The following is a 24,514-nucleotide window of genomic DNA, read 5'->3' as shown; positions in this document are numbered from 1 at the left end:
ATGAAGAGGAAGATCTTGGGCAGTTCGGTACAGGGCAGCTCCCATATGTGCCATCTTAATGCTACTCCGAGTTATAAAATCTAAATGGTGAAGGAGAGATACATCATCCATAGGGAGGGCACCATAAGGACCGATCTGCTGGTCGACAAACCCAACAGCGTCGAAATCAGGCGCATCCAGTTTGAAGGGTTCAACAGTTCGAGGTCTTTTGGAAGGAGGAACGACCGGAGGGAAAGAAACAGCGGTAGAAGACTGCGGAGGATCAACTACACAGACTCAAGGAGTAGAGATCATTCTCCTCGGTCCAGGCGAGCTCGGAACAGATGGCTTCGGCGGAACCTGAGAGGAACCTTCCCCATCTGCCTTGGTCGAGACGTTTAGAGCCGCCCTAGCCTTCCTCGCCTTTTTAAAGGCCTTCATAGAATCGTTGTTTTTTGCCATCTTTGAAAAATAGAAATCAACCATAAGAGCATGTCACAAACTAGAAAAAGAAGGAAGCAAAGTAAAAATAAAGATACAAAAGATATACCAAGCTCAGTTCGGATAAGGGAAGGATCCCCAAGAACTTCTTGGTATCAAGATGGGGAGGCTCCCCCCAAATATCCTCCAAGACATTTACAAAGGCCTACTCGGCCTCGTCCAACATCTCCCAGGTATACCGGGACACCACTACGTTCTTCTGCCACTCTAAAGGAAAGCGGGGTTCGTTATTTTCATCCAAAAAGAAAGGCCGAGCTCCTTCAATAGCCCAGACCTTAAAGAAGTAATTCTTAAAATCTCGGAAAGATTTATCATACATAGAAAAAACCTTGTGCCCCTGGGCAGACCTAAAGGAAATCCAGGAAGCCTTCTTCTTGGTAGTCCCAGGCTTGGTCAACACAAAAAGATACAAAAAGAGAGTTTGAGAAGGAGTAACAGCAAATTCTCGATAAACCAACTGAAAAATCTTGATAAAACCCCAAGAATTTGGATGAAGCTGAGAGGGGGCAATGTTACAGGACCATAACAGGTCAGTTTCAAAAGAAGTAAAGGGAAGGGTGATGTTCATGGCTAAAAAAGAAGTCATATGCATAGAAAAAGGGATGATTCCCCCGAGTCAAGACAGGGAAGCAAACCCTATCGTCAGAATCAGGTGCTACCAACTCATAATTGTTCTCCTGATCTCCACTGCTACAAATTTGATGATGTTTTCTAAGCTCTACACAAAATTCAGAATTGGCTAAAGAGACACACAGCAACACAAGGGAGTCCAACCAATCAGACATCCCCTTAGGAACCTTAGAAGATGCCTCGACAATATTTTTGTGAGAAGACATGGCCAACTAGTCCTACAAATAAGAAAAGAAGATTGGATTACTAAAAAAACATCTCGGACAAAATCAAAACAACTCGGCCAAACATAATCCAGCTTAGTACAAGCGACAAAAGGAAACCCCAGGACCCACACCAAAAAGATCCAGGGAAATCCTTTGGAGGCAGTTAACAGAACAAGGACTCAGGAAAACCTACAAGCCTACACCTCGATACAGGAAGATAATGACCCCTTTTTTCAACTAAAACGACACTTTGAGTAGAAAGCCACGAGTCATAGATAAAACCATCAAAAGCTCCAGACCTACCGTCTCAGTTTGATCAACAAATGAAGCAACCAAATAACAAAACGTATCAAGAAGAAGCCCTCAAAAACACAACCTTTCTCAGAGAAATAAGAAAGCATCAAGATCCTTTACGAAATTCATCAGCAAAGAAAACTATCCACACGGCGTAAGACATCAAAGGAGCAATCTTTCGAAAAAGCAAGTAGGTTCATGCAGTTCGCAAAAGAAGAAAAATAAGCAGTACGAACCCTAGAGTACAGAAGGATTATTCCAAAAGCAAGAAAAACCCCCACAATAGTAAACAAGCAGATGCACGGCGATACAAAAGGTTCAAACTTTTTAAAGTCAAAACCAGAAATTACATAATGCAAAGCAACAAAGTAAAAGAATAGGAAATGGAACCAACTGGGAAAAAGGAGAAAGCTTCAAAGCAATTGAAGACGGAGAATGGAATCTAGAATCGCCTTTCAAAGCAAATCACTGATAGTCACCAAGCAACGTCGCAGGAAGAAAACGCAAAAAACGCAAAATTCAGGCGAAAACAGAAAGTGAGAGAGGAAAGGGGGAAGTTACAACTAACACAGAGAAGAAAAACCATTTCTGTGTGTAAAGTTCAAAATAAAATATCCAAGAGAAACGGGGTATTAAAAATCAATTAATGAGGGTATTAAAAATCAATTAATACAAAAGCGCGCGCTTTTAGAAGAAAATGTTCTGTATTAAAAAAAAACTCTACAAAGAAGAAGTCGAAAGGTGCTCGAGTTCGGCTTCACCAAAGAAGGATTGAAGCCCCAAAACGAAGGCTCGACCTCCTAAAGAAAGACCGAACTCGAGCAGGGGCACTGTTCATACCCTGGGTCGAGCTATCCGACCCAGGATGTTCAGCGACAAGGCGACCGACCTCTTCAAGTCAGACTATCCGACCTCTTCTCAAAGAGCTCGGCCAAATCGCCAGAAAAGCCCAATAAAGGGCCCAGATAGAGGAACACGACCCAAATCCAAAGGTGGCCCAAGCCTACAGAGATAAGGGCGGTTCCCTTGAAGATAAGATGACCTCACCCATACGATAAGATAAGATAAGATAACTAACTTATCTTATCTAAAAAGGTCACTCCACACTACTATAAATACACTGGAGTACCCAGGTATAACTCATACTCTGATTCTACTAAAAACATGCTTAATACCCTTGCTAACTTAAGCATCGGAGTCCCTTGCAGGTACCCCCCACCCTCCGGTGACGAAGGATCAGCAGTGTAGCCCAGCTCAACAAGTCGGATACGATAGCTCCGGCCTCCACTCAAAGCTGGGCACGTCATCTCTGATTAACACAGAAGATCTCGTCCGAGATCAACCTATAGTTTCAGGTAACCCTCGGAACAGAAAGCTTAAACCTTTTCACATTTTTTGTTTATCTCTGTGACGTATTTTTCTGGCTTCTTTTTTGACCTTATGTATTTCTCTGGTATTTCTTCTGATGATTGAAGCTTTTTAGAGCTTTGCATGTTTTTTGCCTGTTTCTGTAGATTTTGTAGCCTTTTGGGATAATGGCTTGTTTGATTCTGAAAAAAGGTTGCGTCTTTTGTGGTTTCCCCTTGGCATGTTCTGTTGCTTGTCAGTTCCTTTTGCTGATGGATTGAAACTATAGTTGAGAGGTGGCTTTATTTGGTTTTTTCTTCGCGGAGTGTTGGTTGGGAGAGGGTTTTTTCTTTGTTGGATAACTTTGTAGAGGACAATGGTCTTTTGATAATCTTGCTTTGATTTGCGTCTTTCTTCTTGAAGCGTTGCCTCGAGTTTTTTGCTGGGATGTTTTAGCCTCTGTAGTCTTTCTGAGTCTTTTACTCTGTGTTACTGCCTCCAAAGGATGCCCCTGGACCTTGGTGTGTGTCTTGGGGCTTTTCTTTTACTGTTTGTATTGCACTAAGTCATATTGTCTGAGTTGTTTTGATATTGTCCGAGCTGTATTTAGTTAGTAATCCATTTTCTTTTCTTGTTTGTAGGACTAGTTGGCCATGTCTTCTCGCAAAAATATTGTCGAGGCATTTTCTAAGGTTCCTGAGGGGATGTCCGACTGGTTGGACTCCCTTGTGTTGCTGTGTGTTTTTCTAGCCAACTCTGAATTTTGTGTGGAGTTTAGAAAACATCACCGAATCTGTAGTAGTAGGGATCAGGAGAACAACTATGAGTTGGTAGCACCTGATTCTGATGAAAAAGGTTTACTTCCTTGTTTTGACCCAGGGGGAGCGTCCCTTTTTCTACGCATACGACTTTTTTTTAGCCAGATGAACATTACCCTTCCCTTCACTCCTTTTGAGACCGACCTATTATGGTCGTGTAATGTGGCCCCATCTCAGCTTCATCTAAATTCTTGGGGTTTCATCAAGATTTTTTAGTTGGTTTGTCAAGAATTTGATGTTAAACCTTCTCAAACTCTTTTTCTGTATCTTTTTGTGTTGACCAAGCCTGGGACTACCAAAAAGAAGGCTTCTTGGATTTCTTTTAGGTCTGCCCAGGGACATAAAGTTTTTTCCATGTATGATGAGTCTTTCAGGGATTTTAAGAATTACTTTTTTAAGATCCGAGCTGTTGAAGGAGCTCGTCCTTTCTTTTTGGATGAGAATGGCGAGCCCCGCTTTCCCTGAGAATGGCAGAAGAACGTAGTGGTGTCTAGGTATACTTGGGAAATGTTGGACGAGTCGAGCAAGCTTTTGTAAATGTCTTGGAGGATATTTGGGGGGAACCTCCCCATCTTGATACTAAGAAGTTTTTGGGGAATCCATCTCTTGTCCGAACTGTGCTGGGTATTCATTATATTTTGCTCTATTTTTAATTTGCTTTCTTCTTTTTCCAGTTTGTAATATGCTTCTATGGTTGATTTTGTTTTTCAGAAATGGTTAAAAATAATGACTCCATGAGGGCCTTCAAAAAGGCGAAGAAGGCTACTGCTGCCCAGAACATCTCAGCCAAGGTGGCTGGGGAAGGATCCTCTCATGTTCTGCCGAAGCCATCAGTACCGAGCTCTCCTGGACCGAGGAGAATGATTCCTACCCCTCGGGTCTATGTGCTCGACCCTCCCAAGTCTTCTGCTGCCGTTTCTTCTCCTACGGCCGTTCCTCCTTTAAAAGGACCTCGGACTGTTGAGCCTTTCAATCTAGACACTCCTGGTTTGTCGACCAGCAGATTGGTCCCTATGGTGCCCTTTCTATGGATGATGTTTTTCTTCTTCGTCATTTGGATTTCATAACTCGGAGTAGCATCAAGATGGAACATATGGGGGTGGCTCTGTACCGAACTGCCTAAGATCTTCCTATCCATGCAACGAAGGCCTTTATGGAGGAGGCCAAATCAGAGTTTCATCGGATTAAGGGTTTAAAGGAGGAGCTCGAGGTAAAGGTGACCAAGTTGGAGAAAGAGTTGGAGGGTGAAAAGACTAGAGCTATTGCCTTAGCGGGTTCTGCAAAGTTGGCTGAGGATACGACGTTGAAGCATAAGGAGAGCTATGTCACGACCTATAGGGAGATGATGCGTCTTAGGGAAGATTTGGAGTCTGCCCGAGCTAATTATGAGAATTTGAAGGTTCAAGTTCGAGTCCTTGCGCCCGATCTCGACCTCTCTCTCTTCAGCTTGGACAACATTGTGAAGCATGGTAAAATTGTCCCTGATGACCCCGATGATGATGACTACATCGAGCCTCCTCCTGTGCCTACCGCCAAGGTCTCCGTTGCGCCGACTTCTTCAACCTCTGCAGTTGTTCATCCTGAGTCGGATCCTGATTGTCAGATCCTGAACCGGGATGATGGGACGGTGGATGCGGTGCCCCTTCAGACTCGTCCTCCTTCACCCCAAGATACTGTAACTGGGAACTCTCTGGATCCTCTCTGACTATTCTGGATGTTTTGTATACATCCCGGCTTGTGGGCTTTGAAATTTTTAAATTTTGTAATTGGTGGTTCTGACTTCTTGATACTCTTTAGTTGCTTTTTTAGCAACTTTATTTTGAAAAATCAAGATAGCTTTGTAGGCCTTTTGAGTGTCGACTTCAGGTGGCCTCTTAGGTCTTGTTTATTATAGCGATTTTATTCCTCTTTGAGATATGCTTTTCTGTATTTTCTGAAAACTTAGGAAATCTTGAGAGTGTTGGAGCCTTGTTGTCCAATCTCTTTTGATTGCCTTTGTGTTTTGTTTTCCATTTGGGTTGAAGCTAGCTTTGTACAACTAGTCTTCTTTGTGCCTTCTGATATGGTATTAGTAATTTGATTTTTGTGAAGTCATGGCTTTCTGGGTCCGACTTGGATCCCTTATAGCGCCTGCCTTCTATTGTCCAACTTCTTAGACTTGGTCGTGCTTTTGCTTCCGCTCGGACCTTGGTAAGTTTTTTTTTCTATGGATTATAACTTTTGGTAGCTTACCGAGTCGGTTTTGTTGTGTCGTCCTCCTCTGAGTTATCTCTAGTAATTCATTTTTGGATCTTTTGTCAGATCTCTTTTTATGGATTACTTTTATAACTTTTGTTCTGGGTTGACTTCATCATGTCGGTCCCTTTTAAGTTATTTCTAGTAATCCTCTTTCTTGGGCCTTTGTCAGGTCTCTTATAGGGATTACTTTTTATAACTTTTTGTTTTGGGCCGACGAGACAAAGTCGGTCCCTTTTAAGTTACTTTTAATAATCTTCTTTCTTGGACCTTTGTCAGGTCTCTTTTAAGGATTACTTTTTATAACTTTTTGTTTTGGGCCAACTTTGTCTCGTCGGCCCCTTTTTGTTATTTTTAGTAATCCTCTTTTTTGGACCTTTGTCAGGTCTCTTTTAGGGATTACTTTTTATAACTTTTTGTTTTGGGCCGACTTCGTCTCGTCAGTCCCTTTTAAGTTATTTTTAGTAATCCTCTTTCTTGGACCTTTGTCAGGTCTCTTTTAGGGATTACTTTTTATAACTTTTTGTTTTGGGCCGACTTCGTCTCGTCGGTCCTTTTTAAGTTATTTTTAGTAATCCTCTTTCTTGGACCTTTGTCAGGTCTCTTTTAGGGATTACTTTTTATAACTTTTTGTTTTGGGCCGACTTCGTCTCGTCGGTCCCTTTTAAGTTATTTTTAGTAATCCTCTTTTTTAGGACTGGCCAGGCCTCTTTCCAGGGATTTACTTTTTATAACTTTGGTTATTGTGGTTGACTGGTCCAACTTCTTTACGTCGGCCGGTCTTTAAGTTATTTTTAGCAACCTATTTTTATTAAGACCTCATCAGGTCCTTTCTATGGATCACTTTTGATAACTTATTGCATTATTCTATTTTTGTCGCCTTTTCATCTTGCTGATTTTGTAGAAATTGGGTTTGATCCTCGTTTGATCGGCCTTTTGATGAATTTAGTTTTCATCTTCTTTGGTCATTATCGTGATCAAGCAGCGAATTTGATTTTCACTTTCTGTCGATCTTGTAGCTTTATAATCGGGCGATGAATGTTTAGCGTTTCAGATTAATGCGTCTTGAGGATTTGTAGAAAATCTAAAAACTTTATTAAAAAAAATGTAGATATATACACGTGGGCATTGTATCCCTTTAAGTCGGGCAGTTTGTAGATCTTGGCTTGGCGTCTCATTAAAAAACCTTTTTAGGAAAAAGAGTGCGCCTTATCCTAAGATCTTTATTACCTTTAACTATAATACCTTCTGAGGTTGCAGGCGTGCCATGACCTTGGAAGCTCTCGCCCTTCAAGTTCGGACAGCCTGTAGTAGCCCTTTCCAAGCACTTCTATGACTCAGTAGGATCCTTTCCAGTTTGCTGCCAGCTTTCCTTCTCCAGGTCGAGTTGTTCTGATATCATTTTGGATTAGGATGAGGTCGTTCTCGACAAAACCTTGCTGCACTACCTTTTGATTGTATCTCGAAGCCACTCAACGTTTTAATGCTTCTTCTCTGATCCGAGCTCTTTCTCGGATTTCTGGAAGTAGGTCGAGTTCTTCCCTTTGAAGTTGAGAATTGGCCTCTTCACTGTAGTAGATCACTCTGGGTGATCCTTCCTCGACTTCCACTGGGATCATTGCCTCCATCCCGTAAGCTAATCGGAAAGGTGATTCCCTTGTAGTGGAGTGTGGAGTTGTCCGATATGCCCATAGGACTTGTGGGAGCTCTTCAGCCCAGGCTCCTTTTGCATCTTGTAATCTCCGTTTTAACCCGGCTAATATGACTTTGTTAGCAGCTTCTGCTTGTCCATTGGCCTAGGGGTGTTCCACGGATGTAAATTGGTGTTTGATGTTCAGATCTGCCACCAACTTTCTGAAGCCTGCGTTTGTAAATTGAGTGCCATTGTCTGTGGTTATATAGTAGGGAATCCCAAACCTTGTGACAATGTTTCTATATAGGAATTTTCGACTTCTTTGAGCCGTGGCGTTAGTTAGGGGTTCTGTCTCGATCCATTTTGTGAAATAGCCTACCCCGCACTATGAGGAATTTGACTTGTCCTGATCCTTGAGGGAAGGGTCCGAGAAGATCGAGTCCCCATTTTGTGAATGGCCAGGGTGAGGTTACGCTGATGAGCTCCTCTGGCGGGGCGATGTGAGAGTTGGCATGTTTCTGACATGGTGGACATGTCTTCACGAATTCTGTCGCTTCTTTTTGTAAGGTCGGCCAATAAAATCCGGCTCGGAGTACTTTCTTGGTGAGTGCCTGTCCTCCGAGATGGTTGCCACAGATGCCACTGTGTACTTCTTCTAAAACTTCTTTTGTATTGGAAGTCGGCACGCATTTTAATAGTGGTGTTGAAATCCCTCTCTTGTATAGAGTATTATTTATGATAGTGTAGTGTTGTGCTTCCCGTTTTAACCTCTTTGCTTCCTTTTTATCTGTAGGGAGTGTTTCTGTTTTGAGGTAATTAATTATGGGAGTCATCCATCCTTGATCCAGACCTGTTATGGCTAGGACCTTTTCTTCTTCCGAGATTGACGGGTTCTGCAGCATCTCTTGGATGAGGCTTCTATTGTTGCCCCCTGGTTTGGTGCTGGCTAGTTTTGAGAGTGCATTAGCTTGAGCATTCTGTTCCCGGGGTATGTGGCAGACCTCATATTCCCCGAGTTATCCGAGCTGTTCTTTGGTTTTGTCCAAGTACTTTTTCATGGTGGGATCCTTGGCTTGGTAACTCCCTGCTATTTGTGAAGTGACCACCTGTGAGTCACTGAAGATGATGAGCTTTCAAGCTCCAACCTCCTTAGCCAGCTTCAAACCAGCTAGTAGTGCCTCATACTCAGCTTGGTTGTTTGAGGCAGGGAACCCGAATTTGAGGGAAAGTTCGATTCGGGTTCCCTGATTGCTTTCAATTATCACACCCGCACCACTTTTAGTTTTGTTTGAGGAACCGTGTACATAGAAATTGCATTCTGTAGGGATTTTTGGGGTGTCCGTAAATTCTGCAATGAAGTTGGCCAAATATTGCGATTTGATGGCTGTCCGAGTTTCATATTAAAGGTCGAATTCAGACAACTCGACTGCCCATTGTAAGATTCTTCCTACTAAATCTGTTTTGTGCAGAATGCCTTTTATTGGCTAGTTAGTCCGAACCCTGATAATGTGGGCTTAGAAATATGGACGAAGTTTCCGAGATGTTAATATGAGAGCATAGGCAAATATTTCTATTTTTTGGTAGTTTAGTTCGGATCCTTGTAGTGCCTTGCTGATGAAGTATACAGGTTGTTGCCCACTGTCATCTTCTCGGACCAGTGCTGAGGCTACTGCCCGATTTTCTACTGCGAGATACAATACAAGTGGTTCTCCTTCCCGTGGCCGAGTTAGGATAGGTGGTTGTCCCAGGAATCTTTTGAAATCTTGGAAGGCCTGCTCGCACTCCGTTGTCCATTCGAATCTCTTTCCCTTCCTTAGAGTGGCATAGAAGGGTATGGATCTTATTGCCGATCCAGCTAGGAATCTGGACAAGGCTGCCAGTCTTCCGTTGAGTTGTTGTACCTCTTTGACACAGGTCGGACTCTTCATATCGAGTATAGCCTTGCATTTATCTGGATTTGCTTCAATTCCCCTTTGTGTGAGCATAAAACCCAAGAATTTGCCGGCTTCTACTGCGAAGGTGCATTTTGCAGGGTTAAGTCGCATGCCATGCCTTCTTATAGTGTCGAATACTTGGGTGAGGTTGGACAGTAACGACTCCTCACTTTGTGTCTTTATTAACACGTCGTCCACGTAGATTTCCATGACTTTCCCGATGTGGTCTGTGAAGACCTTATTCATTAATCTTTGATAAGTGGCTCCTATGTTTTTGAGTCCGAATGACATGACTATGTAGCAGTAGTTTGCTTTCAGGGTTAAGAATGAGGTTTTTTCTTGATCAGGTGGGTACATCAGGATTTGGTTGTATCCCGAATAGGCGTCCATAAACGAGAGGTATTTGTATCAGGAGGAGGCATCCACCAGAGTGTCGATACTTGGGAGTGGATAAGGGTCTTTTGGGCAGGCTTTGTTGAGATCAGTGTAGTCGGTGCACATCCGCCACTTCCCATTTGATTTTTTTACCAAGACGACGTTAGCTAGCCATAGTGGGTATTTGACTTCTCTTATGAATCCTGCCTCCAGTAGAGCTTGTACCTGCTCTTCCACAGCTTGGGATCGTTCTGGCCTGAGCTTTCTACGTCTCTGCTGTACTGGCCGAGATCCTGGGTAAACTGCCAGCTTGTGGCACATTAACTTAGGGTCTATGTCCGGCATGTCTGCGGCCTTCCATGCAAAGAAATCGACATTATCTCATAGGAACTGTACGAGTGATTTTTTTATGTCTCCTTTTAGGACCGTGCCGTTATTGGTTATTTTTTCTGGGACATCTCCGATCTGGACCTTTTCTACTTCGCCTTCGAGTTGTGGACGGAGTTCTTCCTGCCCTCAAACTCTACCGAGCTCGATAGTGTGGAATTCTTCTCCTCTGCCTTTGAGGTTTAGACTTTCATTATAACAGCGGCGCACCGTCTTCTGGTTTGCTTTTATTGTAGCTATTCCTTCTGTGGTTGGGAACTTCATGCATAGATGTGGAGTCGAGACTACTGCGCCGAGCTGATTTAATGTTGTCCGACCTATTAAGGCATTGTAGGCTGAACTCACGTCGACCACGATGTAGTTTATTTGGAGCGTTCCTGACTGGTTTCCTTTTCCAAAGGTCGTGTGTAGTGAGATGTACCCTAGTGGTTGGATTGGGGTGTCCCCCAGCCCGAACAGGCTGTTCGGGTATGCTATAAGTTCTTTTTCTTCTAGGCCGAGTTTGTCGAAGGCAGTTTTGAACAGTATGTCGGTGGAGCTTCCCTGGTCTACCAGTGTGTGGTGGAGATTTGCGTTGGCCAATATGATGGTGATGACTGATGAGCGGATAATTTATATGCTTTTTGGCATTGTTTTTAGGTAGTTTTTAATATGTTTTAGTCACTTTTTATTATATTTTTATTAGTTTTTAAATAAAAATCACATTTCTGGACTTTACTATGAGTTTGTGTATTTTTCTGTAATTTCAGGTATTTTCTGGCTGAAATTGAGGGAGCTGAGCAAAAATCTGATTCAGGCTGAAAAAGGACTGCTGATGCTGTTGGATTCTGACCTCTCTACACTCGGAATGGATTTTCTGGAGCTACAGGAGTCCAATTGGCGCGCTTCCAATTGGGTTGGAAAGCAGACATCTAGGGCTTTCCAGAAATATATAATAGTCCATACTTTGCTCAAGGATAGACGACGTAAACTGGCGTTCAACGCCAGTTCCATGTTGCAGTCTGGCGTTCAGCGCCAGAAACAAGTTACAAGTTGGAGTTCAACGCCAGAAACAGGTTTCAACCTGGCGTTCAACTCCAGAAACAGCCCAGGTACGTGAGAAGCTTAAGTCTCAGCCCCAGCACACACCAAGTGGGCCCCAGAAGTGGATTTTTGCACTATCCATCTTAGTTTACTCATTTTCTGTAAACCTAGGTTACTAGTTTAGTATTTAAACAACTTTTAGAGACTTATTTTGCACCTCATGACATTTTAGATCTGAACTTTGTACTCTTTGAAGGCATGAGTCTCTAAACTCCATTGTTAGGGGTGAGGAGCTCTGCTGTGTCTCGATGAATTAATGCAATTACTTCTGTTTTCCATTCAAACACGCTTGTTCGTATCTAAGATGTTCATTCGTGCTTCACTATGAAGAAGGTGATGATCCGTGACACTCATCACCTTCCTCAATCCATGAACGTGTGCCTGACAACCACCTCCGTTCTACATCAGATTGAATGAGTTTCTCTTTGATTTCTTAATCAGAATCTTCGTGGTATAAGCTAGAATTGATGGCGGCATTCATGAGAATCCGGAAAGTGTAAACCTTGTCTGTGGTATTCCGAGTAGGATTCAAGGATTGAATGGCTGTGACGAGCTTCAAACTCGCGATTGTTGAGCGTAGTGACAGACGCAAAAGAATCAAGGGATTCTATTCCGACATGATCGAGAACCAACAGATGATTAGCCGTGCTGTGACAGAGCATTTGGACCATTTTCACTGAGAGGACGGGATGTAGCCATTGACAACGGTGACACCTTACATACAGCTTGCCATGGAAGGAGCCTTGCGTGTGTGGAGAGGAGTACAAGAGAAAAGCTGAAATAAAGAGGACAAAGCATCTCCAAAACCCCAACATATTCTCCATTATTGAGTAACAAGTATTTATTTTATGCCCCTTGACTTTTACAATTAAAACTAAGAATTATTATTGATATTATATCCTGACTAAGAGTTACAAGATAACCATAGCTTGCTTCAAGCCAACAATATCCGTGGGATTCGACCCTTACTCACATAAGGTATTACTTGGACGACCCAGTGCACTTGCTGGTTAGTTGTGCGGAATTACATAGTGTGAAGTAATTTTCGTGCACCAAGTTTTTGGCGCCGTTGCCGGGGATTGTTCGAGTTTGAACAAATGACGGTTCATCCTGTTGCTTAGATTTGGAAGATTTTGTCTTTTGGGTCAGAGTCTTTTATTATTGTTCTTGTTAAAATTTTAGAATCCTTATTTTCTTTTTAAAAAAAAAAATTTTCGAAACTTTATTTTTTATTTTATTTTATTTTATTTTTATTTTTACTAATAATTGAGTTTTTCTGTTTGAGTTTAGTTTCACATTTTAAGTTTGGTGTCAATTGCATGTTTTTATTTTCTTTTAAATTTTCGAAATTGTGTTCATTGTTCTTTCTTAATCTTCAAGTTGTTCTTGTTTATTTTCCTTGTTTGATCTTTAGTTTTTCTTGTTTTGTGATTTTTCTTGTTTTTCTTGTGTATTTTCGAATTATTAATATCTAAATATATATATATATATATATATATATATTTGCAATCCACATCATCTCCTTTTCTCCATCATGGATCTAAGTGGAAATGAGCAGTCCAGAGTTTCTGGCACAGTTTTTACAAATTACTGACACAGTACATGATAAGGAAGTAGATCAGGATGTCTACAGATTATTATTGTTTCCATTTGCTGTAAAAGACCAAGCTAAGAGGTGGATAAATAACCAACCTAAGGCTAGCATAAGGACATGGAAACAGCTATCAGAAAAATTCCCGAATCAATATTTCCCTCCAAAATGGATGACACAGCTAAGGCTGAACATCCAAGGCTTTGAACAAGGAGATAATGAATCTCTTTATGATGCCTGGGAGAGATACAGAGAGATGCTAAGAAAATATCCCTCTGAAATATTTTCAGAGTGGGTGCAGTTAGACATCTTCTATTATGGGCTTACAGAGAAAGCTCAGATGTCTTTGGACCACTCAGCTGGTGGATCTATACACATGAGAAAGACAATTGAAGAAGCTCAAGAGCTCATTGATATAGTTGCCAGAAATCAGCATTTGTACCTAAGTAGTGAGTCTTCCATGAAAGAAGAGGCTAAAACAGTAACTGCTGAACTCAGTCCTGCAGAACAAGTTACTGAATTCAATCAACAATTAGATTTTCTAACAAAACAGCTAGCCGAATTCAAGGAGATACTACAAGACACAAGAATGGCTAATATGAATATGGAAGTACAGTTGAAGCAAACAAAACAGCAGTTATCAAAACAAATAACAGAAGAGTGCCAAGCAGTTCAATTAAGAAGTGGGAAAATATTAAATACCTCACTTCAGAGCAGCAGAAAGCCAAGAAAAGAACAACTGACAGAGGATGAGCAAAATACTATCCAAAATCCCTCTGTGGACAGTAAGAGCCCAGAGAGGAATAACTCTGGCATTCAAACGCCAGAAAAGGGTGCAAAGCTGGCGTTAAACGCCCAACCCACGCATAGTTCTGGCGTTTAAACGCCAGGAACAGGCAAGGAGCTGGCGTCAAACGCCCAATGGAAGCTCAGTTCTGGCGTTCAAATGCCAGAAACAGATAGGAAGTTGGCGTCCAACGCCAATCAAGCTTCCAACCCTGGCATTCAAACGCCAGTGAGAGATCAGACACACACAAGTGCTGATAACAACCCCTCTAAAAAGGCTTTCCCAACCACTTCTGTAGGAAATAAACCTACAGCAACCAAGGTTGAGGAGTACAAAGCCAAGATACCTTATCCTCAAAAACTCCGCCAAGAGGAGCAGGATAAGCAATTTACTCGCTTTGCAGACTATCTCAGGACTCTTGAAATAAAAATTCTGTTTGCAGAGGCACTTGAGCAAATACCCTCTTATGCCAAGTTCATGAAAGACATCTTGAGTCATAAGAAGGATTGGAGAGAAACTGAAAGAGTTCTCCTAACTGAAGAATGCAGTGCAGTCATTCTGAAAAGCTTCCCAGAAAAGCTTAAAGATCCCGGGAGCTTTATGATACCATGCATATTAGAGGGTAATTGCACCAAGACAGCTTTATGTGATCTTGGGGCAAGCATCAACCTAATCCTTGCATCCACCATCAGAAAGCTTGGCTTGACTGAAGAGGTCAAACCAACCCGGATCTGTCTTCAACTTGCTGATGGCTCCATTAAATACCCATCAGGCATAATTGAGGACATGATTGTCAAGGTTGGGCCATTTGCCTTCCCTACTGACTTTGTAGTGCTGGAAATAGAGGAGCACAAGAGTGCAACTCTCATTCTAGGAAGACCATTCCTAACAACTGGACGAACCCTCATTGACGTTCAAAAAGGGGAGATAACCCTGAGAGTCAATGAGGATGAGTTTAAGTTGAATGTTGTCAAAGCTATGCAATATCCAGACACATCAGACGACTGCCTGAGCGTTGATATTATTGACTCCCTAGTGGAAGAGGTCAATATGACTGAGAGTCTCGAATTAGAGCTAGAGGACATTTTTAAAGATGTTCAGCCTGATCTGGAGGATTCAGAGGAATTGAAAGAGCCTCTGAAACTTCCTCAGGAAGAGGAAAAACCTCCTAAACCCGAGCTCAAACCATTACCACCATCCCTGAAATATGCATTTCTGGGAGAAGGTGACACTTTTCTGGTGATCATAAGCTCTGCTTTAAATCCCCTAGAAGAGGAAGTGCTACTTCAAGTGCTAAGGACACACAAGACAGCTCTTGAGTGGTCCATAAGTGACCTTAAGGGCATCAGCCCAGCAAGATGCATGCACAAGATCCTATTGGAGGATGATGCTAAGCCAGTGGTTCAACTACAGAGGCGGCTAAATCCAGCCATGAAGGAAGTGGTGCAGAAAGAGGTCACTAAGTTACTAGAGGTTGGGATTATTTATCCTATTTCTGATAGCCCCTGGGTGAGTCCTGTCCATGTTGTCCCTAAGAAGGGAGGTATGACAGTGGTTCATAATGAAAAAAATGAACTGGTTCCTACAAGAACAGTTACAGGGTGGCGTATGTGTATTGACTACAGAAGGCTCAATACAGCCACCAGGAAGGATCACTTCCCTTTACCATTCATAGACCAGGTGCTAGAAAGACTAGCAGGTCATGAATACTACTGCTTTTTGGATGGCTATTCAGGTTACAACTAAATTGCAGTAGATCCTCAGGACCAAGAGAAAACAGCATTCACATGTCCATCTGGAGTATTTGCATACAGAAGAACGCCTTTTGGTCTGTGCAATGTACCTGCAACCTTTTAGAGGTGCATGCTCTCTATCTTCTCTGATATGGTAGAGAAATTTCTGGAAGTCTTCATGGATGACTTCTCAGTATTTGGAGACTCATTTAGCTCCTGTCTTAACCATCTAGCACTTGTTCTGAAAAGATGCCAAGAGACTAACCTGGTTCTAAATTGGAAAAGATGTCACTTTATGGTGACTGAAGGAATTGTCCTTGGGCATAAAATTTCGAACAAGGGAATAGAGGTGGATCAAGCTAAGGTAGAGGTAATTGAAAAATTACCACCACCCACCAATGTTAAGGCAATCAGAAGCTTTCTGGGGCATGCAGGATTCTATAGGAGGTTTATAAAGGATTTTTCAAAAATTGCAAAACCTCTGAGCAATCTGCTAGCTGCTGACACACCATTTATGTTTGACACAGAGCGTCTGTAGGTGTTTGAAACTCTGAAAGCTAAGCTGGTCACAGCACCAGTTATTTCTGCACCAGACTGGACATTACCATTTGAACTAAAGTGTGATGCCAGTGACCATGCCATTAGTGCAGTACTGGGACAGAGGCATAACAAGCTTCTGCATGTCATTCATTATGCTAGCTGCATTTTAAATGATGCCCAGAAAAATTACACAACCACAGAAAAAGAGCTTCTTGCAGTGGTTTATGCCATTGACAAGTTTAGATCATACTTAGTAGGATCAAAAGTGATTGTGTACACTGAACATGCTGCTCTTAAATATCTACTCACAAAGTAGGATTTAAAGCCCAGGCTCATAAGATGGGTGTTGCTTCTGCAAGAGTTTGATATAGAAATAAGAGACAGAAAAGGAACAGAGAATCAAGTAGCTGATCACCTGTCCCGAATAGAACCAGTAGCAGGAGCATCCCTCCCTCCTACTGAGATCTCTGAAACCTTTCCGGATGAGCAATTGTTTGCTATTCAGGAAGCTCTGTGGTTTGCAGACATTGCAAACTATAAGACACAAGGTTCTCCTTCTGTAACCATGGAGAGGAAGCATGAAAAGCTTCTCTCAATACAGAGTCAAACAAAACCTCCACATTCAAACTCTAAGTTTGGTGTTGGGAGGTGATGCGCATAAACTTGTTATGCTACGATTTAGGAAATTGCACGATCGGCAAAATTCCTTCCGGCAAGTGCACCGGTTATCGTCAAGTAAAAACTCACAATAGAGTGAGGTCGAATCCCACAAGGATTGGTTGAGTGAGCAATTCGGATTAGAAGTATGTTCTAGTTGAGCGGAATCAAGATTTAGATGAGATTTGCGGAATGTAAAATTGGCGGGAAACGTAAATGGCAAGAAATTGAAATGGCGGAATCTTAAATTGCATGAATTAAAGAGCAGAAGCTAAATTGCTGAAATTAAAAGGGAATGGGGGTGATTGCATGAATTGAGTTGCAGAATGTAAAGAGAAAGTGGAAATCAGAGATGGGGAATTCATTGGGTTATAGGAGATATTGAGATCTCCGAATCAAAACATGTTTATCTCTTCCTCAACCAATGCGTTCATTGAATTTTGCTTGGCAATCTTATATGATTGGATCCCAATCCCTTGGCTCACCAATTCTCTCTAAAAACAAACAAATTCCCAATCCCTTGGTTTAAATGTTCATAAGAAGAGATGATGCTCGATCACTGATTATACCACACAGTTTCATGAACCACAATTTGGTAGGATTACATGTCACAATATCCATCCAAACCCCAATCCAATTCACTGTGAGAAAGCTTCTCTAGCATGAATCCTCCATTCCTTTCCCAAGGTTCCGAAGGATTCCAATTATGGGTAGTTTCTTTCCCAAGACAACTACCCAATGGAATTAGATCGAGAAGCTTTCTAACAAAATTCAAGAGAAAAGATTGAAGAAGATAAACTATTATTGATTCATTGAATTACAATAGAGCTCCCTAACACAATGAAAGGGGGTTTAGTGAGTCATAGCTCTGAATTCAATTACAAAGGTATGAAAACTAGCAAAATGAAAAGTTCAAAGTCCTTCCTAACTTAAATTCTATCCTATTTATACACTTTCTATATTGAGCTTCTGTTGTGTTTCTTGGGCTTTGAGGCCTCTCCCTGCTTTCCTTTTGCTTTGGGTTTATGATCCATAATCTTGATGAGGCTGCTGATCCACATTCTGTAACATTCATTGAGCCAACTTAGTGATAATCAAGTAACGACACATGACTCAACAAATTGAAATTCCAGACTCATCAATCCTTCAGGCCCAATCCCATAAACCATGATATTCAATTGGGTTTCATACCAGAGTAAGTTTAAGTTAATGTTTGTGCTCAAAAGCTAACTTAAACTGCAATATTTTTGGCCCAGAAACCTTTTCCAATAGTGGCGTTTAAGTTGCAGTTTAAGCTTAAACTGCAGCTTAAACGCCAGACACTTCCAGTGATGCCTTTTGTGGAAGCACGTTTAAGCTTCAGTTTAAGGTTAAACTGAAGCTTAAACGTGGAAATGGAAGAAGGCAGCCCTGGAGGGTAAAGTAGTCGAACACGTTTAAGCTTCAGTTTAAGGTTAAACTGAAGCTTAAACGTGGAGATAGGAAAGGCAGCCCTGGAGGTCGAACACGTTTAAGCTCCAGTTTAAGGTTAAACTGGAGCTTAAACGTGGGACTAGAGAAAGCCATCCTGGAGGTCGAACACGTTTAAGCTCCAGTTTAAGGTTAAACTGGAGCTTAAACGTGGAAGGGAGAAAGGTAGCCCTGGAGGTGTCGAACACGTTTAAGCTCCAGTTTAAGGTTAAACTGGAGCTTAAACGTGGAAATGGAGAAAGCAACCCTGGAGGAGAAAACTTGGTCGAACACGTTTAAGCTCCAGTTTAAGGTCAAACTGGAGCTTAAACGTGGAAATGGCTCCCTGGTGCATTTCCCATTTCTGGCGTTTAACTTCCAGTTTAAGGTTAAACTGGAGGTTAAACGCCACTTCCTTCCTTTCCTCAGCTTTCATGATTTTGGCGTTTAAGCTCCAGTTTAAGCTTAAACTGGAACTTAAACTCCACATGTGATATTCAAGCTTCCTTTATTGATTTTGTTGCTTCCTTGCCTAGCCTCTTCTTCCCTGAAATCATCCAAACAACTGCATCAAAGTCTTGCAAAATTTCATGAGAAATCTTTCATTCATAGCATTCAAGGAATATAACTAAAAACTCATGGAATTTGCATCAAAATCTTCATGTTTGAATGATTTAAGACAAGCATGACTATTTGGCCCAAATGATTACTTAAGGCTCAAGAAAATGCATAAAACAACTAAAAATAACAGAAAAATGTTAGTGAAACTAGCCTAAGATGCCTTGGCATCACAACACCAAACTTAATACTTGCTTGTCCCTAAGCAAGTCCTGAGTTACTTGAGAAGAAAGTATGAAACAGAAAGCAATTACATTGGCTATATTAGTAAGCACTTGAAGTTCATCAGAAGGGTTTTATGCAGAAAGTTGCAGCATCACTTTTTCATTCTTATCAGGTAAGATTATCACTTTTTCATTGCATCCATCAAACACTGCTATGGCCCCTTGTTATTCTTATGTCCTTGGCACTTTTCTCTTCTTTGTTTTTCTTTTTCTTAGAGCTCCTTTGCTCCTTGTTTGCTTAGTGTCATGTGTTGCACAAGCCTTTGGCATTTTCTTTTTCTTATCAGTGCACTACACATATCCACTACAGGCATTTTAGTTCACATTTCTTCTTGAGACATTGGTGCCCAGCACCTCTTTGTGTGACTAAATGTTTTGTATTTAGGTTGCTCTTGATAATGGACTTTTGGTTGATAATCCCGGGTTAGTTAACCCAAGTTACCGAGTGTTGAAACACTCCTCAGAACCTATTCATCCAAGCATATCCTAAATACATAAACACCACAGGCATTTGTCTCAGAAGTTCAAACAATTTTTTTGCTTTTTGGTTGCCCTTTTTCAGTGGCTTTTTCTTCTTCTTTTTTCTTTCTTTTTCATGGCCAAAGACATTTATTCATCAAGATCCATAGACAGTTTTCAATTTCTACACAAAAAATGATAATTCTACACTCTATTTCCAGTGATCTGACTAAACAATCAGGCATGCATACCACCACTTAATTCTACTTAATTTGTCACTAATTGAGCCAAGTTACTTTTGTTCAAACTTTTCTTTTATTTTTGGAAACAGAACAAGCATGGCAAGCATTTGTTTAAGAAGGTGAAGTTATATCCAAACATCTAGGCATTCACTTTATTCAAAGCAATAAACAGACAAACATACTAGTAACTTCACATTCCAGAAAGATTCAACAATTACAGTTTAAACCAGAACAAGCATGCTTTTGTTTGCCCTTTTTAAAGAATTGTCAAGGAACAACACCACCTTGTGAAATTTCTTGTTTTCTCTTTGTTGCCAAGAAACAATTTGATTTCTCCTTCTTCTCCTAGTTGTTGCTTCATGTTCTTTCTAAGATCCTTGTTTCCTTTCCTGCAAAGAGTGATGAAGTTGCTTGCTTCTCAAGCACTTGAGTGGTTAGCTCAACTATGTATGAGCAAGTGTCTGAGTCTTAAGTTGGTGTGTGAACACCAAACTTAGTCTCCTACTTACTTCTCTGTTCTTTGAATCCTTGAGTTCTCCTTGGAATGAAGTTGCTGCTAAGGATTTTAAGCATTTCTGTGATTGCTTAGAATGGTTGTTCCTTTCATATAATTCAAAGGTTGTTGTGTTCAGTTGATCTTTATGGTGGAACACCAAACTTAGAGTCACACATTCCCCTTTGAATTATTGATCCACGAATTCATTGTTTGGTGTGAAACACCAAACTTAATTCTTTGCAATGCACAGAAACTACTTCACCCTTTTTATTGAAACAAATAAAAGAAACAGCAAAGGAGTATTACCTCAGGTTGGGTTGCCTCCCAACAAGCGCTTCTTTAACGTCATTAGCTTGACGGTTATCTTCCTCAGTTGAGGTGATATTTAATCTTGTCCTTCTTCTCCACATCTCCCAAGTAATGTTTGAGTCTTTGACCGTTCACAGTGAAGGTTCGTTGTGACTTTTCTTCCATGATTTCTACTTGTCCGTATTGGGAGACCTTGGTGACAAGGAATGGTCCAGACCACCTTGATTTTAGCTTCCCTGGAAATAGCTTCAGCCTAGAATTGTAGAGCAATACTTTTTGTCCTTCTTCAAATTTCCTTGGGGCTATGTTGCTGTCATGCTTCTTCTTTGCTCTTTCTTTGTAAATTTTGGCATTCTCATAAGCTTCAGCTCTGAATTCTTCCAACTCTTGAATTTGCAACATCCTTCTTTCTCCAGCAGCTTTGCTGTCCAGGTTCAAGAATTTCAAGGCCCAGAATGCCTTGTGCTCCAACTCCAGTGGCAAATGGCAAGCTTTTCCATATACTAGTTGGTAAGGGGACATTCCAATTGGTGTTTTGAAAGCTGTCCTATATGCCCAAAGAGCATCATCTAGCTTAATCGACCAGTCTTTCCTTGAAATTCCCACAGTCTTTTCCAGGATTCTTTTGAGTTCTCTGTTAGATATTTCGGCTTGCCCACTTGTCTGTGGATGGTATGGTGTGGCTACCTTGTGTTTGACTCCATATTTTAGAAGCAATGCCTCTAATGGTTTGTTGCAGAAGTGGCTTCCTCCATCACTGATGATTGCTCTTGGAACCCCAAAACGGCAAAAAATGTGTTTTCTGAGGAAGTTCATGACTACCTTATTATCATTGGTTGGAGTTGCTATTGCTTCAACCCATTTGGAGACATAGTCTACTGCTACAAGAATGTAATTATTTGAATATGAGGTGGGAAAGGGTCCCATGAAATCTATCCCCCATACATCAAACAATTCAAGTTCCAGAATGAATTGTTGTGGCATTTCATTTCTTCTTGGCAGGTTCCCCGCTTTCTGGCATTCATGGCAGTGCTTCACTAGTTCCTTTGCATCTTTGAAGATAGTGGGCCAATAAAAACCACACTGCAACACCTTGGCTGCTGTTCTTTCTCCTGCAAAATGTCCTCCATAAGTGGAGCCATGGCAGTCCCATAAGACTTCCCTTCCTTCTTCCTCTGATATGCATCTTCTGAGTATGCCATCCGAACATTTTTTGAACAAGTATGGTTCGTCCCAGATGAAGTATTTGGCATCATTTACCAATTTCTTCCTTTGATGCTTGTTAAATTCCAACAGCAAACTCCCAGTGGCCTTGAAGTTTGCTATGTCTGCAAACCAGGGTGCTTTGTGAATTACCATGAGTTGTTCATCAGGAAAGCACTCATTTATATGTGTGCTTTGTGCGCTTCCTTCTTCACATGGTATCCTTGATAAATGGTCTGCCACCTTGTTCTCTACACCCTTCTTGTCTTTGATTTCAATGTCAAATTCCTGCAACAAAAGAACCCATCTAATAAGTCTTGGTTTGGATTCTTGTTTAGCAAGTAAGTATTTTAAAGCTGAATGATCAGTGAAGACAATGACTTTAGATCCAATGAGATAGGATCTAAATTTGTCAAATGCAAAGACTATTGCCAAGAGTTCTTTTTCAGTGGTTGTGTAATTCCTTTGGTTATCATTCAAGACTTTACTGGCATAATAAATCACATGTACCAAATTGTCTTTCCTTTGTCCTAACACTGCCCCAATAGCAAGGTCTGATGCATCACACATCAGTTCAAAAGGTAAGTTCCAATCAGGTGGGGCAATGATAGGTGCAGAGGAAAGTTTTTGCTTCAAAAGTTCATAGGCTAGCATGCAATTTTTATCAAATACAAAGGGTGTATCAGAGACAAGCAAGTTACTCAAAGGTTTGGCTATTTTAGAAAAGTCTCTAATAAACCTTCTGTAAAAACCAGCGTGTCCCAAAAAACTCCTAACTGCCTTGACATTACTTGGTGGAGGTAGTTTTTCGATGAGTTCCACCTTAGCTCTGTCCACCTCAATGCCTCTATTAGAGATTTTGTGGCCAAGGACTATTCCTTCTGTGACCATGAAATGACACTTTTCCCAGTTTAATACTAGGTTGGTCTCTTGGCACCTCTTAAGCACCAAGGCAAGGTGGTGTAGGCAGCTAGGAAAAGAATCTCCAAACACAGAAAAATCATCCATGAAGACCTCAATAAATTTTTCAATCATGTCCGAAAAGATGGACAGCATGCATCTTTGGAAAGTGGCAGGTGCATTGCACAATCCAAAGGGCATGCGTCTATAAGCAAAAACTCCATATGGACAAACAAATGATGTTTTCTCTTGATCTCTAGGATCAACTACTATCTGATTATAGCCTGAGTATCCATCTAGAAAGCAATAGTAAGCATGTCCTACAAGCCTTTCGAGCATCTGATCCATGAATGGGAGTGGGAAATGATCTTTTCTGGTGGCTTCATTGAGTTTCCTGTAGTCTATGCACATCCTCCACCCAGTGACAGTTCTTGTGGGTATGAGTTCGTTCCTCTCATTTGGCACCACAGTTATGCCACCTTTCTTGGGAACTACATGGATGGGACTAACCCATGGGCTATCAGAAATGGGGTAGATTACCCCTGCCTGCCATAACTTCATGACCTCCTTTTGTACCACTTCTTTCATGACGGGATTCAATCTTCTCTGAGCTTGGATGGAGGGTCTAGCATCCTCTTCTAACAAGATTTTATGCATGCATATGGATGAACTTATCCCCTTCAAATCAGCTAGGGTCCATCCAATGGCATCTTGATGAGTTTGTAGCACCTTGATCAATTCTTCTTCCTGTTCTTGACTCAGGGCAGAGCTACTGATAACAAGATGACTCTCATCACTACCCAAGTATGCATACTTGAGATTAGGGGGCAATGCTTTGAGCTCAGGTTTTGGTGCTTCCTTCTCTTCTTTCACTCTCTCTGGCATGCTTGGCATGGTTGTTTCAGCAGCCTTGATGTCACTAACTTCTATGTCCTTGGTGAACTCCTCCTCTGCCACTTCCTTTGTTGTTTCCTCAAAGATTTCTTGTACTGCAATGTCCACTACATCCACCCTCATGCATTCCCTTAGTGATTCTGATGGATAGCTCATTGCCTTGAATATGTTAAACACCAATTTCTCATCATGTAGTCTAAGAGTGAGTTCACCCTTTTGTACATCTATGATGGCTCCAGCAGTAGCCAGGAAGGGTCTTCCCAGAATTATTGAAGCTTTGGCTTCTTCCTCCATATCTAACACCACAAAATCAGCAGGAAATATAAAATCTCCCACTTTCACCAACAAATCCTCAACTATCCCATGAGGGAATTTAAAAGTTCGATCTGCCAATTGGAGGGCCATTCTTATTGGTTTGGCTTCCTCAATCTTCATTCTTCTCATCATTGTTAGAGACATCAAGTTGATACTGGCCCCTAAGTGACACAAGGCCTTCTCCACCATGACTTCTCCTATGATGCAGGGGATTTGGAAACTGCCTGGATCCTTCAATTTCTGAGGCAATTTGTGCTGAATGATGGCACTGCATTCTTCAGTTAACAACACAGTTTCCTCATTTCTCCAGCTTCTCTTCTTGGTCATTAATTCCTTTAAGAATTTTGCATAGAGTGGCATTTGCTCTATTGCCTCAGCAAACGGAATGTTGATTTGAAGCTTCTTGAAAATCTCCAAGAACCTGAAGAATTGGCCATCCTTTTCATTTTTCATCAAACGTTGAGGATATGGTGCTTTAGGTGTATAAGGCTTCAGGACCTCTTTTTCTTTTTCTTTTGTTGTAGACGGTGTAAAAGATTGTCCTTGTTCCTTGTCCCTCACATTTTCCTTTGCTTCATCCTCTGTGGTTTCCTTTGAGATCTCCTTTAGATTCTTTCCACTTCTGAGGGTTATGGCCTTACATTCTTCCCTTGCAATAGCCTTGGCAGCATGAGA

Source organism: Arachis hypogaea, chromosome 18, assembly GCF_003086295.3.
Source record: "Arachis hypogaea cultivar Tifrunner chromosome 18, arahy.Tifrunner.gnm2.J5K5, whole genome shotgun sequence".
Classification (NCBI taxonomy): domain Eukaryota; kingdom Viridiplantae; phylum Streptophyta; class Magnoliopsida; order Fabales; family Fabaceae; genus Arachis; species Arachis hypogaea.
The sequence above is the reverse complement of the archived record's forward strand: the minus strand, read 5'-3'. Positions refer to the sequence as shown.